Genomic DNA, 15,964 nt, shown 5'->3' on the forward strand with positions numbered 1-15,964 from the left:
TATCATTAAATTACTTATTTTTCTTGTGTATTTCTACATCTTACATCCTAAAGAGGCCTTATATATTTTCTATCACTGTTAAAGTTGATTATGGAAATGCCCCAGTGCTTTAGAAATGTAACATACAATCCAGATATTACAAGCGACAACTTGTTTCTAATTGCTCAACCTGTAGCCTCCTTGGACTTTTTTATTGACACTCCCTAGACTTCAGGTCCCTCATGCCTTGATGACATATATTTGTGATATGACTTGGTACCCATATTTAATTCTTAGATGCAATATTTAATCTGGTATTTCTAACTTTTCCTGATGGTGTAGCCTAACATCATATGACATGATTGATGATATATCCAGTGGACTCCATTATCATGGCTATTTTTTCATATTAACTGCTAAGCAAGAACTTTTCAGGACTTCACAACTCTTAGCAAATGTAGTTCTAGAAAGATGAGGTATTTTTATTAAGGTCCTGTTGTCTGTTACAACAATCAGTAATCTTGTTGATTAGATTCCCTATATAAATTATTCCAATATTCCAATTCACAAAATATGCATTACAATAACCTCCAATCTTTAAATATTCTTAGAAAATGAATCTCAGGCCATTTTCCCATATTTTCTTCAGATATTTCAAGAACAATTACTTCTTATATATTTCCATGTTTGTGTACGTTAGCATAATGCAGCCTAGGAAAATGTTTAACTCAAGTTGTATATTGAAAATACAGGACTTTTTAGATGATCTAAAGCAAATCATCAAAGAAATTGGTATAATAATTCAAAAGCAAATATTTAGAGCTATTCAATAACCAGTAATGAAAACGAGGGAAAAGCTTCACGTAATTCTTTAAGGGTTATTTTTACACTGGCCATTTTGCTCAACACAAATGTGCAATAAAAACCTTAAAAATAACTCTTGCCATATTTATAATTAGTATATTTAAAATACACTCGGTATTATATATCATATTATTATTATTTTTATATGTCAATACCAGTTTCCCTTACATTTTCCTTTCTTCTTTTAAACAGATTTTTGTTTTAATTTTATTTAAATGTGTGTAGGTGCTCTCTCTCTCTCTCTCTCTCTCTCTCTCTCTCTCCCTCTCTCTCTGGGTGTGTATGTGTGTGTGTGTTTGTGTGTGTGTCTTTCTTGAGACCAAGAGATGGCATAAATTTCCCCAACAGCTTCAGTATACATTCTTTGAGACAAACCTTGTGGGTGCTGGGAACCAAACTTAATGACTCAATGTAAGCCTAGTATATGTTCTTAGCCATTGAATAATCACTTCTGCTGACATTTTGTTTTAAAATATATCAAAAATAGCATTGAAAATATTCACAAATATGTGAAGTCATTTATTGAAAAGTATTTGCATATTTATAGTTAATTACTGAAATTTTATTTGATAACAATAGATGTGTATGTTTTTAACACAAGTCTATATTGTTTCCTTAGAAAACTGATACTTTCATGAAAGCTGGTCAGAGATGGTGGCTGTAGTTATATAAATATTTACATTTTCTTTAGTTTTGGTGTGAATTTTTCTATTATATCCATATTTACTGTAGTGTTATGTTATCTCATTGTGGCATGGATATGCGTATAGATATCCATGTATATATATATATATATATATATCCATGTATAGAATGTAGATAATATACACTCAAGCTAGTAAATGTAAAGTCCTTAATCTGTGGATGTGAGAGGGGAATATTCCAGATATGATTTTTCTATGCATTTTAGTTATTGTAGCTAGTGGTTATTATCTATGTTAATGAAGAAATATTATTAAAAATAATATTCAAGCATTTTATAAAATGAGACAAGTAATTGTTAGAAATTTAAAATTGCCTTAACATTTAAACTTCATTTATGTGCACAGGATTTTATGATATAATTTAATATGTATGCATTTATTTGGGTCATTCTAGTGCAAGTGTCTTGATAAGTTTTGTCACCCAATCACAATTAATATTACCTATATCTATCTATATAGCAAACATATCCATCAGAATAAAATTTGTGATTAGGTGTAAAAATGAGTTTCTGTGGAAATAAACATGGCTCAGGGGTTATTTGCACATCCTGCACTTCCATAAGACCCAGTATTGTCTGTCAGTATCTAGAATTTTAGCATAAGCCACCCTGGCCTATGAAGGCACAAAACCTCACCGGCATATAACTTCATTAAATTTCAAAGACACATACACATACATAAAAGAGTGGCAAGAAGTTTGAAGAGACAACTTAGGGGTTAAGAACACTGGCTGCTTAAATTTGTGGGGCCAACATGAGAGCTTAGAGTCACCTGTAAAACCTATGCCAAGGCACGTCTAGCTCTTGTCTACCAGCCACATGTACTGTGCACAGACAAACATGCAGGCAATACCCCACTACACATAAAATAAGCAAATAAATACATTTTTAAAAATGAACAGGATCATGTCATTAAAATTTGATTTTATGGGTCCTAATATTGATTCAGTAAAATAATTCCAGGAGATGTCAAAAAGCACATGTGAAGAACAGGTATGGTTTATAGAATTATACATATATGTATATGTGTGTGTGTACATATGCACACATAGACAGACATATACATACATATATAATACATATATATTTCAGATCAAACATTATATATAATGTATGATCGAATGTAATATATAGGAAATATAAACGTATATTTATATATAATAGCATATAAACAACTAAGGAAATTATATATATTACATGCATATATATTACATACATTCAATAATTTTATTTATATATAAACTTTTATAACTATTAAGGATTTGTATTTACATTATATATTATACATGTTATTTATACCTACATATGTACTGTTACACGCAGGATATAATAAACATATATATGCATAAATAATTACATAATACCCATATATATGATTTGCTGAACTGCTATTGCTAAATCTTTTTCCTAAGCTTTCCTTCACTTTATATCCATTAAAGTCATTACATTATTATTATTATAGTACAATTGATAGTATGAACGCCCCAGAGCTTTAGAGATATAGCATACAATCACATGGGACATGGTCACATATGTTAAATCAAACTTTAGCCTTCCAGGTAAATTTTCAGTGATTATCCCTAATGTCTTGATCTCCTGGTTTCTACTTTAGTTTGTTCCCTGACTTCTTTACTGATAGATTGTGAAATAAAAATGTAAGCCAAGCAAACACTTTCCTTTCCAAACTTATTTTTTTATTAGTGTTTTGCAACATTATAAAAAAGTATATTATATTAATGGAGATGGATAGATGATGAGAGTGAGGACTTAAAATGCCCAAATTTGAGTAGGTAGATAGATATGAAAATTTTCAAAACAAAATTACAGTGACTTTTTATTGTAATGCTATAGCAAAATATATTAATTAGTGTTTGGGAATATAAGACAAAATTCTCAAAATTCAGGTGTAATATGAAAATAATGTGGAATGTATTTTATCTTTTTAATATTATTTATATGTTCTAGTTTCAATACTGAAATTTAACTATTTGTATTTACATTTTATTAGTATATTTCTTACATATTAATAGATTTCTTTATTTCATTTGCATATATAAATAACATATTTAATCACATTCTCCTCTTCTACACATAATTTAGCATTTCCTTATTATCCTCTATAAAAATCCTTTCAACTGTGGTCCAGATCCTTATGCTAAATAAAGATATACATTTGACTCTAAATCAAATAAAAGTAATGATAATTACAATTGTTTAATAAGCCTTTAGATCAAACTTGGAGCCTACTGTATCATAAAATATCTTTTAAAAGATGTGTTCTTATGTGTCAACATTATTTTCTCTTTTCTCTTTAGATACTTATTGTAGTAGTAAACCATAAATGACATAAACAAATCCATTGTTCCATTTGTTATATGATTGACAGCATTTGGCACCTTTCTTTAAAACAAAATTTTAATTATCTTTGCTTAATTTTTAGGACAAGTATATTTGTCTCAGTGTCACATATGATCAAGAATTATGATCTCTCTTATTTAAAGTTTTATTTATACAGTGAAAAAATAAAATATAAAAAATATATAAAATATACCTCCCATTGCATACTACAAATTCCCAACTTTTTTGTTATAAACCACTAAGTTCAGTTAGAGCTATTGCAAATGTACGTATAATAGGACAATGTCCTGAACATTGGAACAATAGCTAGTATAACTATTCTTGGTGAATTCTACTAGATTTGTTCATATATTCATACATTTGTTAATTTATTAATTCTCATAAATATAAATTCTGATGAAAGAAACTTTGTTTATGAGGTCTGAAAATGAACACAATATTGTCCTGGAAAAGTATGCATTCTAAAAACAAAAGGGGAAGTTTCTTCTAATTAGATGTTTGTAGTCCAAGACAATTATCAGTGCGGGTTCTCTAGGGTGCATTTCCCTGAAGTCAAGTAGTTGGTTCATAGTAAATAATGCCATCTTTAATAAAGATTAAAAACCTGTGTCTTCTTCAAGATGTTTGTATGTTTCTTTTAAAATATTTTGATGGTTGCATTCTCTATTTAATTTTTATTTTACAAGGATCAGTTCCTGCCTTTGTTTGAAAAACTTAAAACATTTTAATTTTGAATTATATTACTCATGTTTATTAATAAGAAAATGACATAATCTTAAAAGCACATCTGGAAAATCACGCTTTTGGAGAGTTACTTGAAACTGTTTGAATCTTCCGGAATGTATATGAAAATCCTTAAATACTGAGGGATGGTGGATAGAAAAGTAAGCTAAGACAGTGGCATCTCCTCATTGGAGTACATAGCATATATTAAAGTGCTATGTCCTTTGTTCCTACCAATGCTGATTGTTTGAACCATTTCTTTTATTGTTGTGTTACTAATACAAAGATTTTAAAACTAAATGTTAAATACAAGTTGTCACAACACGAAATTTGATTTATTTAGGTACATGAAGGTCAACAATCATGTAAATATACACAGAGCAGAGTAAAATATGCAATACACCACAGATATTAAGAAGTTATAGATGCAAGAAAAATAAAATTGTAGGAACAATGATATCCATAGAAAAACTTCTTTCTAGGGAAGCCATATTGAAAATCCTGACTGAAAGATAGCATTAAAAATTAAGAGGAAGAATGGAATTATTCTTCAGCATTAAAAGAGATTAAATCTAAAGAATAAAATAAGTGCCTTGTTCATGTAGTTGTTTTGGAAATCAATCTAGAAGAGTTAATCTTATAAATTTTATAGCAAATTGTAAAAATTTCTTAAAATATTGCATCTAATGTTAGTAAAAGTTTGATTATAGTGTGATAACAGAGGAAGGGCTGTTCTTTGTAAATTACTGATTGCAGTGGAACAGATGGCGATTGGGGGCATTTGCAAACATTTCTGTGTAGTTTCCATTAATCCTGGTTTATGCCACAATAGTCACAAAATGGGATACTTTAAAGATCATAGATTTTTCTCTCTGATGGTGAATATAAGCCTTTGGGAACTTCAAGTGACAGTACAGAGTCCTGGGTGACAAATCATTGGACACCAGCGGTCAAAATTGAATGTTAATCATAAAAATCTAAGAGTAAGTATACATATTTGAAGCCCCCTGCTCTTTTGGTTTCTATTTTGAATGATATAAACACTGGTTTTGCAGTAATCCCAGAGGTAGTTAAGGTATAACCAAGGAAGTGAAAGACCTATTTGACAAGAACTTTAAGTCTTTGAAGAAAGAAACTGAGGAGGATATCAGAAAATGGAAAGATCTCCCTTGTTCTTGGATTGGGAGGATCAACATAGTGAAAATGGCAATTCTACCAAAAGCAATCTATAGATTCAATGCAATCCCCATCAAAATCCCATCAAACTTCTTCACAGACCTTGAGAAAACAATAATCAAGTTTATATGGCAAAACAAAAAACCCAGGATAGCCAAAACAATCTTATACAATAAAGGAACTTCAGGAGACATTACCATCCCTGACTTCAAACTCTATTACAGAGCTACAGTATTGAAAACAGCTTGGTATTGGCATAGGAACAGAGAAATCGACCTTTGGAATCGAATAGAAGACCCGGATATTAACCCACAAACCTATGAGCACCTAATTTTTGACAAGGGAGCTAAAGGTATACAATGGAAGAAGGAAAGCATCTTTAACAAATGGTGCTGGCATAACTGGATGTCAACCTGTAGAAGGATGAAAGTAGATCCATACCTATCACCATGCACAAAACTCAGGTCCAAATGGATTAAAGACATTAACATTAATCCATCCACTTTGAACCTGATAGAAGAGAAAGTGGGAAGTAGTCTACAAGATATAGGCACAGGAGGCCTCTTCCTAAGTAGGACCCCAGCAGCACAGACAATAAGAGAAACAATGAATAAATGGGATCTACTGAAACTGAGAAGCTTCTGTAAAGCAAAGGACACTGTCAGTAAGACAAAAAGGCTGCCTTCTGACTGGGAGAAGATCTTCACCAACCCCACATCAGACAAAGGTCTGATCTCCAAAATATACAAAGAACTCAAGAAACTAGGCACTAAAACTCTAATTAATCCAATTACAAAATGGGGTACTGAACTGAACAGAGAATTCACAACAGATGAACTTCGAATGGCCAGAAGACACTTAAGGTCATGCTCAACCTCCTTAGTGATCAGGAAAATGCAAATCAAAACCACTTTGAGATACCATCTTACACCTGTCAGAATAGCTAAAGTCAAAAACACCAATGATAGCCTATGTTGGAGAGGATGTGGGTGAGGGGAACACTCATCCATTGTTGGTGGGAATGCAAACTTGTGCAGCCACTGTGGAAATCAGTGTGGCGGTTTCTCAGGAAACTGGGAGTCAACCTCCCTCAGGACCCAGCAATTCCACTCTTGGGAATATACCCTAGAGATTCCCTAGCATACTACAAAAGCATTTGTTCAACTATGTTCATAGCAGCACTATTTGTAATAGCCAGAACCTGGAAACAGCCTAGGTGCCCCTCAATAGAAGAATGGTTAAAAAAGGTGTGGAACATATACACATTAGAGTTTTACTCAGCGGTAAAAAATAATGACATCTTGAATTTTGCATGCAAATGGATGGACATAGAAAACGCTTTACTGAGTGAGGTAAGCCAGACCCAAAAAGAGGAACACGGTATATATTCACTCATAAGTGGATTCTAACCATAATTTAAAGGTCTTTGAGCCTATTATTCGTGATCCTAGAGAAGCTAAATAAGAAGACGAACCTGATGAAGATTATTTAGCTATCCGCCAGGAAGTAGGAAATAGTCAAGAGTCCCAGGTAACCTTGGGTGCATGGGGGGGGGTTGTTGGAAGGGGAGAGGGTTGGAGAGAAGGGAGTAGGGGAAGAATGGAGAAAGCTCGGTTGACCGGGATGGGGGGAAGGGAGGAAGGATGAATATGGGATCAGGGAAGAATATATTTCAACTAAGGGAGTCATTTTGGGGTTTATAGGAAACTTGGTTATATATGGGATCCCAGGTCCAAGGAGAGATCCCCAGATTGTTCTCTGGACAGAGGAGAGGGTGCCTGAACCGGCCTTGGCCCATAACCATACTGATGAATATTTTGCGTATCACCATAGATCCTTCATCTGGCGATGGATGGCGATACAGACGGAGACCCACATTGGAGAACCGGACTGAGCCCCCCAAGGTCCAAATGAGGAGCAGAAGGACGAAGAAAATGACGAAGGACTGCGAGGGATGCTATCACCCACTGATACAAGGGGTCGGATCTAATGAGAGTTTACCAAGGGCAGTTGGACTGCGACTGAACGAGCACGTGATCCAACCAGATTCTCTGAATGTGGCCGGATTCTCTGAATGTGGCTGGCCCGGAGTCTTTCTGAGAAGCCATTGACAATGACACTGGGACTAGTTTCCTCTGCATATACTGGATTTTTGGGATCCAGTCTGTTTGGATACTCACCTTCCTGGACCTGGAGGGAGGGGGGACGAACTTGAACTTCCCACAGGGCTGGAAACCCTGACTGCCCTTAGGGACAAAGAGGGAGGTGGAGAGGGAGGGGGGAGTGGGAGGGTGTTGGGGAGAGGGGCGTAAATGGAAACTTTTATAATTTAATAAAATTACTTTAAAAAAAGAATAAACCAATTCCTATAATATTATTTATATCTTTAGATATAATGTCATAAGCATTCTAAAAACCTCTTATCTCCAATATATAAAAATTACACAAGAAACTAAACATCAAACGAACAAATAATCCAATAAAATATGGGGTACAGAACTAAGGAGAAAATCTCAACAGAGAAATCTCAAATGGCTGAAAGACATGAAGAAATCTTCAACATTCTTAGCCATCAGAGAAATGCAAGTCAAAACAACTCTGAGATTCTATCTGACACCTGTCAGAATGTCCAAGATCAAAAACTCTGATGACAGCTTATGCTGGATTGCAAGCTTGTGCAAGTGCTTTGAATTTAATATGACAATTCCTCAGAAAATTAGGAAACAATTTACCTCAAGTCCCAGCAATATTGCTGTTGGATATACCCAAAGGATGCTCAATCATACCACAAGGACTTGTGCTCAACTTTGTTTATAGCAGCATTATTTGTAATAGCAAGAAGCTGGAAACCATCTAGATGCCCCTCAGCTGAAGAAAGGATAAAGAAAATGTGGTGCATTTACACAAAGGAGTTCTGCACAGTGGTAAAAGATAATTTACATCTTGAAATTCGCAAGCAAAAGGATGGATCTAGGATAAAATAAAAAAGAACATATTGATTGAGGTAACCCAGACCAAAGAGACAAATATAATAGGTACTCACTCATAAGTGGCTTATAGACATAAAGCAAAAAAAGACCAACCTAAAGTCCACAACCCCAGACAGTCTAGACACATAAGAGGACCCTACAAGTAACATTTATGGATCTCATTGGAAGGAGCGAAAGACAAGATCTCTGTAGTAATTAGGAGTTGGGGTCACAGAAGAGGGCAGAATGGTGTGGGGAGGAAGGGAGGGTAGCAAAGAAAAAACTATAACTCAATAAAAACTTGAAAATAATAGAAAAAAGATTAATAGGGCATTTCAAACAGAGATCACACTTTTAAGCTAAGGGTAGGCTTCATCTGCCTACGTTTTACTCATCTTATCTGTAAAGGTGACATAGATGTGTTGAACTCATTCAGTTTTATAAACTTGGATTATGACAATAGTTTATATAAGTTTATTACATAAGATGTAGAGAGGACTCAGCAGGATTTATTACATCGCTCTGCTCTTTGGGGAAAGTCTGTGGTGACTTGTCACCCATTATTATATATGTAGTGGACTGGTCAAACATGTCATCTTATGTCACCTATTCACATATTACACAGAGGTATTGCTCAGGAATAACCTTTACTGTTCATCAAGAAATGTGAAGCCAGACAGAGGCAGTGCACGCCTTGAATCTCAGCACTTAGGAGGAAGAGGTAGGCTTATCTCTCTGGGTTTCAGAACAGTCTGGTCTACAAGATCTGGTTACAGGACAGGCTTCAAAAACTACAATGAAAGCCCATCTCTAAACCATCCATCCACCCCTGAAAAAGAAAGAAACTTGAATTAAATTATGCTATCATATGATACTCTGATCCATACTGATTAATTTCCCCATTTTATATCTTATTATACTTATAATTGAATCTCAAGAGGGAGGGATTTCCTTGCTGTCATGCTGATGTGCCATAGAGATCGGGGCTTGTTTTCAGGAGCTTGGGATCACAGATTTTGATAATACACGCACATAAAGACTGTAGCATTTTCTGCAGTAAAATGACCAGAGGCAGAAGGTGGCATAAAGTATGTTTGCAGGTTGGTTGGTTGAATCTAGATAAATACATTATTTTGTAGTGGAATATACTAAAATAATAGTTTCTGAGAACTTGAAAGGTGAATTATCTTCCTCACTGTATAATTATATCATTATAACATATAAAAAGGGGGTTTTCTTTTCTATTCTTTACGTTTTGATTTCTTGTTTGTTTGTTTTGTCTGAGACAGAGATTCTTTGTGTCACAGTCCTGGTTGTGAAGGAACTCCTTTTATGTACCAGGCTGGTCTAAAACTTGAGTTTTATACCTTGATGCTAGAGTATGCATTAGTACACACCATGCTATGAGAATGCAAGTAGGAAGATATACTCCTTCCTTGGGAAGAGATAATTCTGCAGAAAATGTTGTTTGCTCTGCTGAAAGACGTAGGACAGCTACTGGTCTGAGAGGGAAACAGTGTGAACAAATGGACGAAAGTGTCTGTCTGTCGTTTAAGTTATTTCTCACTCGTGCGAACCTCACCCATTCCATATGGCAGATGCTGTGTAGTGTTTTTCTCCCAGTCAATCAAACACAAAGTATAGCAGTAATAAATACCCTCAGCACGGTTCATACAGGAGCATAGACATAAGAACCCTGTCTGAAGTAGAAGAGAGGATTTATTTCAGTTTTTAGAAAAGATGTTTGATATGTCACTCTTATGCATTTTTTCCAACTCTAGGCCGAGTGACAGTTTCATACTTTATGTAATGTATCTAGTGTAAAATCTAAAGTACATGGGGAAATCAGCAGCCTTTCCCTTAGGCGTTACCAGGCTCCCTTACTGCTGTGACAGCAGAAACTGCCCTGGGCACTGATAGATGTCCTCTTGTGTCACATTCCTTACTAATAGAGAAGCAGTCTTTTTCGGCAATCAGAAAGAAATTTTTTCATCATTAGCCCTTTTAATGGTAAATCATTTTTAAAATTATGCTTCCTTTTGAACTCAGAGAAGGAAAAAATGTTCACCTTTCTTCTACATTTGAGGAATTAATCCCCATCAAAGCAGAACAATGGCATGTGCTTAAAATTAGACAAGTTAATGAATATATCTTCATGTCTTATAAATCAGGTGATAAATTGAGAAAAGCTTGTGTCTGGTGTTCTCTATATTCTTTCCTCCACAAATGTCTTATTGGTGCCTCAAGGATGTTTCTATCAGGATCAGGGCAAGTGCACAATGGAGGGACTTTCTGCATATTTGAATTTCAAGTTCTTAAATCATTCCAACTTCCTATACAGCTATAGCCTGCAAGTTTTCTTTAGAATCTTATCATGCTATAAATCCTTCATTGAATCATAATATGAATAAAATTATTTATGTTCAGAGGCAAAACCAAATCATATAGTTTTTGTATACAATGTTTGTCCTATATCCATCAAGTTTTTAATTTCCTTTCCCATTCTCTCCTACTCTGTGCAATAAATTGAACAAGTTTATCAGATTAAATGATATGTTTTTTCATGTCTAACAAATTTTTCTAATCACACTCAATTTTCCACTTTATTTATAAATTACAATAGCTCAAATAACTTACATTTATCAGCAGCCAATTGTCTTAATGACACGCTCTACATCTTTAATTAGTTTCCCACAATATTTAATGTAACATACTTGTTTTAAAAAGATATTTAATTAAAAAGCTAAAGAGTCATTCATATAAAAAGGAAGTTGGCAAACAAGAATATTTATTCTATGAACCATGACTTGAAACAAATCTTAAAATTAACCAATAAGATTGATTAGTTCACAGAGACAATTGAAAACTTAGAAACTAAACCTGTTCTTTTATTTTAAAAGACCTTAGGAGAGTCAATAACTCATAACATCAGTTATTTAAATTTTTCACGAGATAGTGAAGGCTAGCTCCAAGTGTAGAAGTCATTTCCCAGGGTACTGGTATCTAAAAGATTGGCTGATAAGAATTATGGGTAATTAAACTTGAATTTTAGAGATAAATGTGTTAACTGACAAATAATAATTAATATTTCTTTTTAATTTGAAGTCATGTTTACAATTTTGACAAAACTTAATGAGTTAATTAAGTATAATGCACAGATTTTCATTTTGCTGTGATTTCTGAATTAAACTGTGGACTTTAAGCATATCTACTATCAAGGCCTTAGTCAAGGAAAAATTGAGATAAACATTTTCTTATATCTTTACAGATAATTACTACAACCCCACATCCAGAATCTGTTTAGAGGAGAGAGGAGAGAGGTTAAACTACATTTTAAAACACACACAAAAAATAATGTGGTTCTTTTCTCCAACCAATTTTAAATGGAGCATATGTTCGAGAAAAACTGCACTGCTGTGGTACAGTTCGTTCTCCAGGATTTTCAGATGTCCCTGAGGTGAGTGTTGTCCTCTCCTTGGTGTTTCTTCTCATTCATGGAGTGACTGTCTTGGCCAACCTGGGCATGACTGCCCTGATTCAGGTCAGCTCCCAACTGCACACCCCCATGTACTTCTTCCTCAGCCACCTGTCCTTTGTGGATTTCTGCTACTCCTCCACCATTGTGCCCAAAATGCTGGCTAACATCTTCAATAAGGAGAAAGCCATATCCTTCCTGGCATGTATGGTCCAATTCTTTCTTTTTTGCACGTGTGTAGTCACTGAAGTCTTCCTTCTGGCTGTGATGGCCTATGATTGCTTTGTGACCATTTGTAACCCACTACTGTACATGGTCATCATGGCCCCAAAGCTCCGCATGGTGCTGGTGTCTGGCTGCTACCTCTGTGCACTAGTGTGTTCTCTGATTCACTTGTGCTTAGCCCTTGAGATCCCGACATTTAGTTCAAATGTGATAGACCACTTCTTCTGTGATCTGCCTCCTCTCTTAAGACTGGCTTGCTCTGACATCACTGTTAATAAGGTGCTGCTGTTTGTCATAGCCACCTTCAAAGAGAGCTTGAGTACTGTGATTATCTTCACCTCCTACTTGTTTATCCTCATCACCATCCTGAGAATGCGCTCTGCAGAGGGGAGGTGAAAAGCTTTCTCTACCTGCGCCTCTCATCTCACAGCCATAATTGTCTTCCATGAAATGATTCTTTCCATCTATTGTTCTTCCACTTCAGAAAACAGTGGGGATGCCAACAAAGTGGTCACAGTGTTCTACACTGTAGTGATTCCCATGCTGAACCCCTTGATCTACAGCCTTCAGAACAAGGATGTGAAATGTGCTCTCAGGAAAGTTGTAAACTCTAAGATAAATTCCTAATGAACATTGTATTGTCAATGTTCAGAATTCTATGGTAGATGTTGGCAGAGGGATTAATAGATGAAACAAGATTTTTCTACAAACTGAAGAAACAAGGCATTTCAGAGTGACTGTTTTGTTTTGTGATTTTCTTTTTCCATTTTGTGACTCTTAAATTACAGGCAAACATTTTAAAATACCACAATTGCTTTTAGACTATTGAAAAATATGCAGTCTTCTAAAGAAAATATTTTTGTAATATTGAATAATGCAATTTTTTTCAATTTTATTGATGTGTGTGACTCTGTACATGATCTGTGCATATGAGTGTAGTGTCCACAGAGAACAAAATAATCATGGGTCTTCTGAGACACCTGATGTGTGTCCTCATTATGGTTCTCAGGACATCTGAAATATAAGAAAGGCATTGTAATCTCTGACTCATCTCAACAATTTGTTTACAGGGCATAAAGCATGCATAAGAAACCTTGAATTCCTAGAAAATGAGAGCTTCCAGCCCATTTTCATTATGTCTATTAAATACTGTCATTGTAAAGAAATTTAGTAGAATGTCCCTTTACTTATTTTATATCTAATTCTGTGCTCATGCTAACACTGTTACTAGTGAAATAATTGAAGTCACCTCAGTTTTTACTCTATTCCTATATACACATATATAGTTTCCATTACTTTAAAGTTGTTCTTTGTTGATTGCATATACAGAAACACACACACACAAACACATATTGCTTTCTTATTACTGTCAACCAATTCACTGCGAGCTCTTTGACCCTTATAATTCCTTCTTGCTGCATATCTCTTTCCCATGTTCATGATTTTTATCTTGTCCTTTGTGACTCACAAAGTTCAGTCAGGGCCATCTATGTGATCATGGGTTTGAGACTATCCACTGGAGCATGATACTTCATTAGTGGTTTTGAACTTGAAGACAGTACCTTTACCCAGATATTGTCTCTCTATAGTCATGCATAGTCGATATATGGCCCATAATTCAACTTACATCTCTCATAATTGATGCAATGTCTTTCATTTCTTGTCGCATCTGCTTTGGCCATCAAATAAGATGCAAGACAGACTCTTCTCTCTGCAGTTTATTCAGGAACCTTGAACAATCTTCTGACCCTGGGGAAAGCCCACTCAAAGCTAGAATAGCCACTGGGTAGCCAAGCAGAGCAAGCCACGAGGGAAATGCAGATAGACCCAGGTACACAGAAGCAAGCAGGATTATAAGTTTTGGCCATAAATGGAAATGTTTATGATTAGAAAGCATTCACCGATCAGGGGGTGGAAGGCAGAAGCCAGCACCATCTTTAAGGCATGGCACAAAGCAGCTCTCTACAGTTCCCCCTTTTTGTTTTAGATGCCACAGGTAAGAGTAGAGGCCTGCTCTCTGTGAAACAAGAGCCCTGTACTGATCTTCCTTAGGTGTCTTCCATGCAAAGAGTGCCAGACTGGCTCGATGCCATTTTCCAGACGTGGGATCTTGGGCATCAACCCACATGCAGTCAGGCATGCTCTTCTCAAGGTCAGCAAAAGCTGTCCTTGAGTGCAGTGCCTTGCCTTGCACCCTGAATGTGTCAAATTATCTTTTCATGGTGGCTAACCATGCTTGGGGGGATTGGCCAGCCTCTATGGCTGTAAAGGCTTGTATTATCATGACTGCACTGTGATGCTGAGAGTCTCTAATCTGACAGATATACCACAGACAGGCTAGAGAGACCAACAACAAAAGGACAGCTAATGCTCCCAAGCCCGCCCACTCCTTCAGATGATTCATGGCTGCGGAGATCCAGGATGAGAGTCCTTCGGCCATTCCAGCATCCACTCAGGTAGAATTCACGATAACAATGGCCACCTTCAGCTGCTCCATCATGGCATCAAAATCTCCAGTCCAATTACCAAGAAGATAACTAGACAATTGCTTAGACAAGTTTGCAACATGGGTAGTCACACAGAGGCCAGTATATTTAAGTGACAATTATGATGCTCCTCATATTGAACTCTTCGAGTCACATGCTCTGGCACCCACACCGGATCTTGTTGGTCCTGTGGGAAAACACAAACAGAGTCTCATGCCCATGTTAGCACAGAATCGGAACCGCGCCAGAGCCCTGTCAGGATATCCTTCCACTTGACCATTCCTTTTGTGGTACTATGAGGGTACTGATGTCTATCAGCTGCAGAATAACCTTGAGCGTCCAAATTTAAAAAATTTATAGTAAATAAAGCAAGAAAAAGTCTTTCTTTCGGGGTCTGGCGTGGCCTATTCCCCCTTTTTGTTTTTGTAGACATTCTTTTAGTGTGTGGTGAACATGCTCCACAATGCCTTGTCCTTGAGGGTTATAAGGCAAGCCATGAACAAGCTGCACCTCCATTTGATGTCAAAAGGAGGCAAACATTTGACTTGCATAAGCTGGTCCATTGTCAGTCTTTAATTTTTGAGGTTTGCCCCAGGCAGCCCAAGCTTCCAGGCAATGGGCAATGACATTGCACGCCTTTTCTCCAGTCAGAGGTGTGGTGTGTATTACTCCTGAACAGGTGTCCACAGATACATGTACATACTTTATATTTCCAAACTCAGATATATGTGTCACATCCTTTTGCCAGATTTTTAGAGGGAGTAGACCCCGTGGATTTACTCCAGTACTGGGTAGATGTTGATGAGTCACACATTGAGAGCAATCAAAAATCACTTGTCGAGCATCTGCTCGAGAGAGATGAAATTTTTGTTGTAATGCTTTAGCATTAACATGAAAAGCTTTATGAAAAGCTCTCGCCTTCTTCAAGGTAGAAGTCATGAATATACATTCCATCCTAGTCCACTGATCAACTATATCATTTCCTTCACTCGAGGGTCCTGGCAGA

General features: G+C 35.9%; 1 protein-coding gene and 1 pseudogene across 1 annotated transcript in view; one reads left to right on the forward strand and one right to left on the reverse strand.

The window, feature by feature from the left end:
- The window catches only part of LOC146895758 (uncharacterized), a 104,228-nt gene that overhangs the window by 63,886 nt on the left and 24,378 nt on the right, over positions 1-15,964 (reverse strand). The window lies entirely within an intron of this gene.
- On the forward strand, positions 12,165-13,099 carry LOC148122852 (olfactory receptor 5L1-like; annotated as a pseudogene).

The sequence above is a fragment of the Myodes glareolus genome, chromosome 2 (genome assembly GCF_982192425.1).
Source record: "Myodes glareolus chromosome 2, mMyoGla1.1, whole genome shotgun sequence".
Classification (NCBI taxonomy): Eukaryota; Metazoa; Chordata; class Mammalia; order Rodentia; family Cricetidae; genus Myodes; species Myodes glareolus.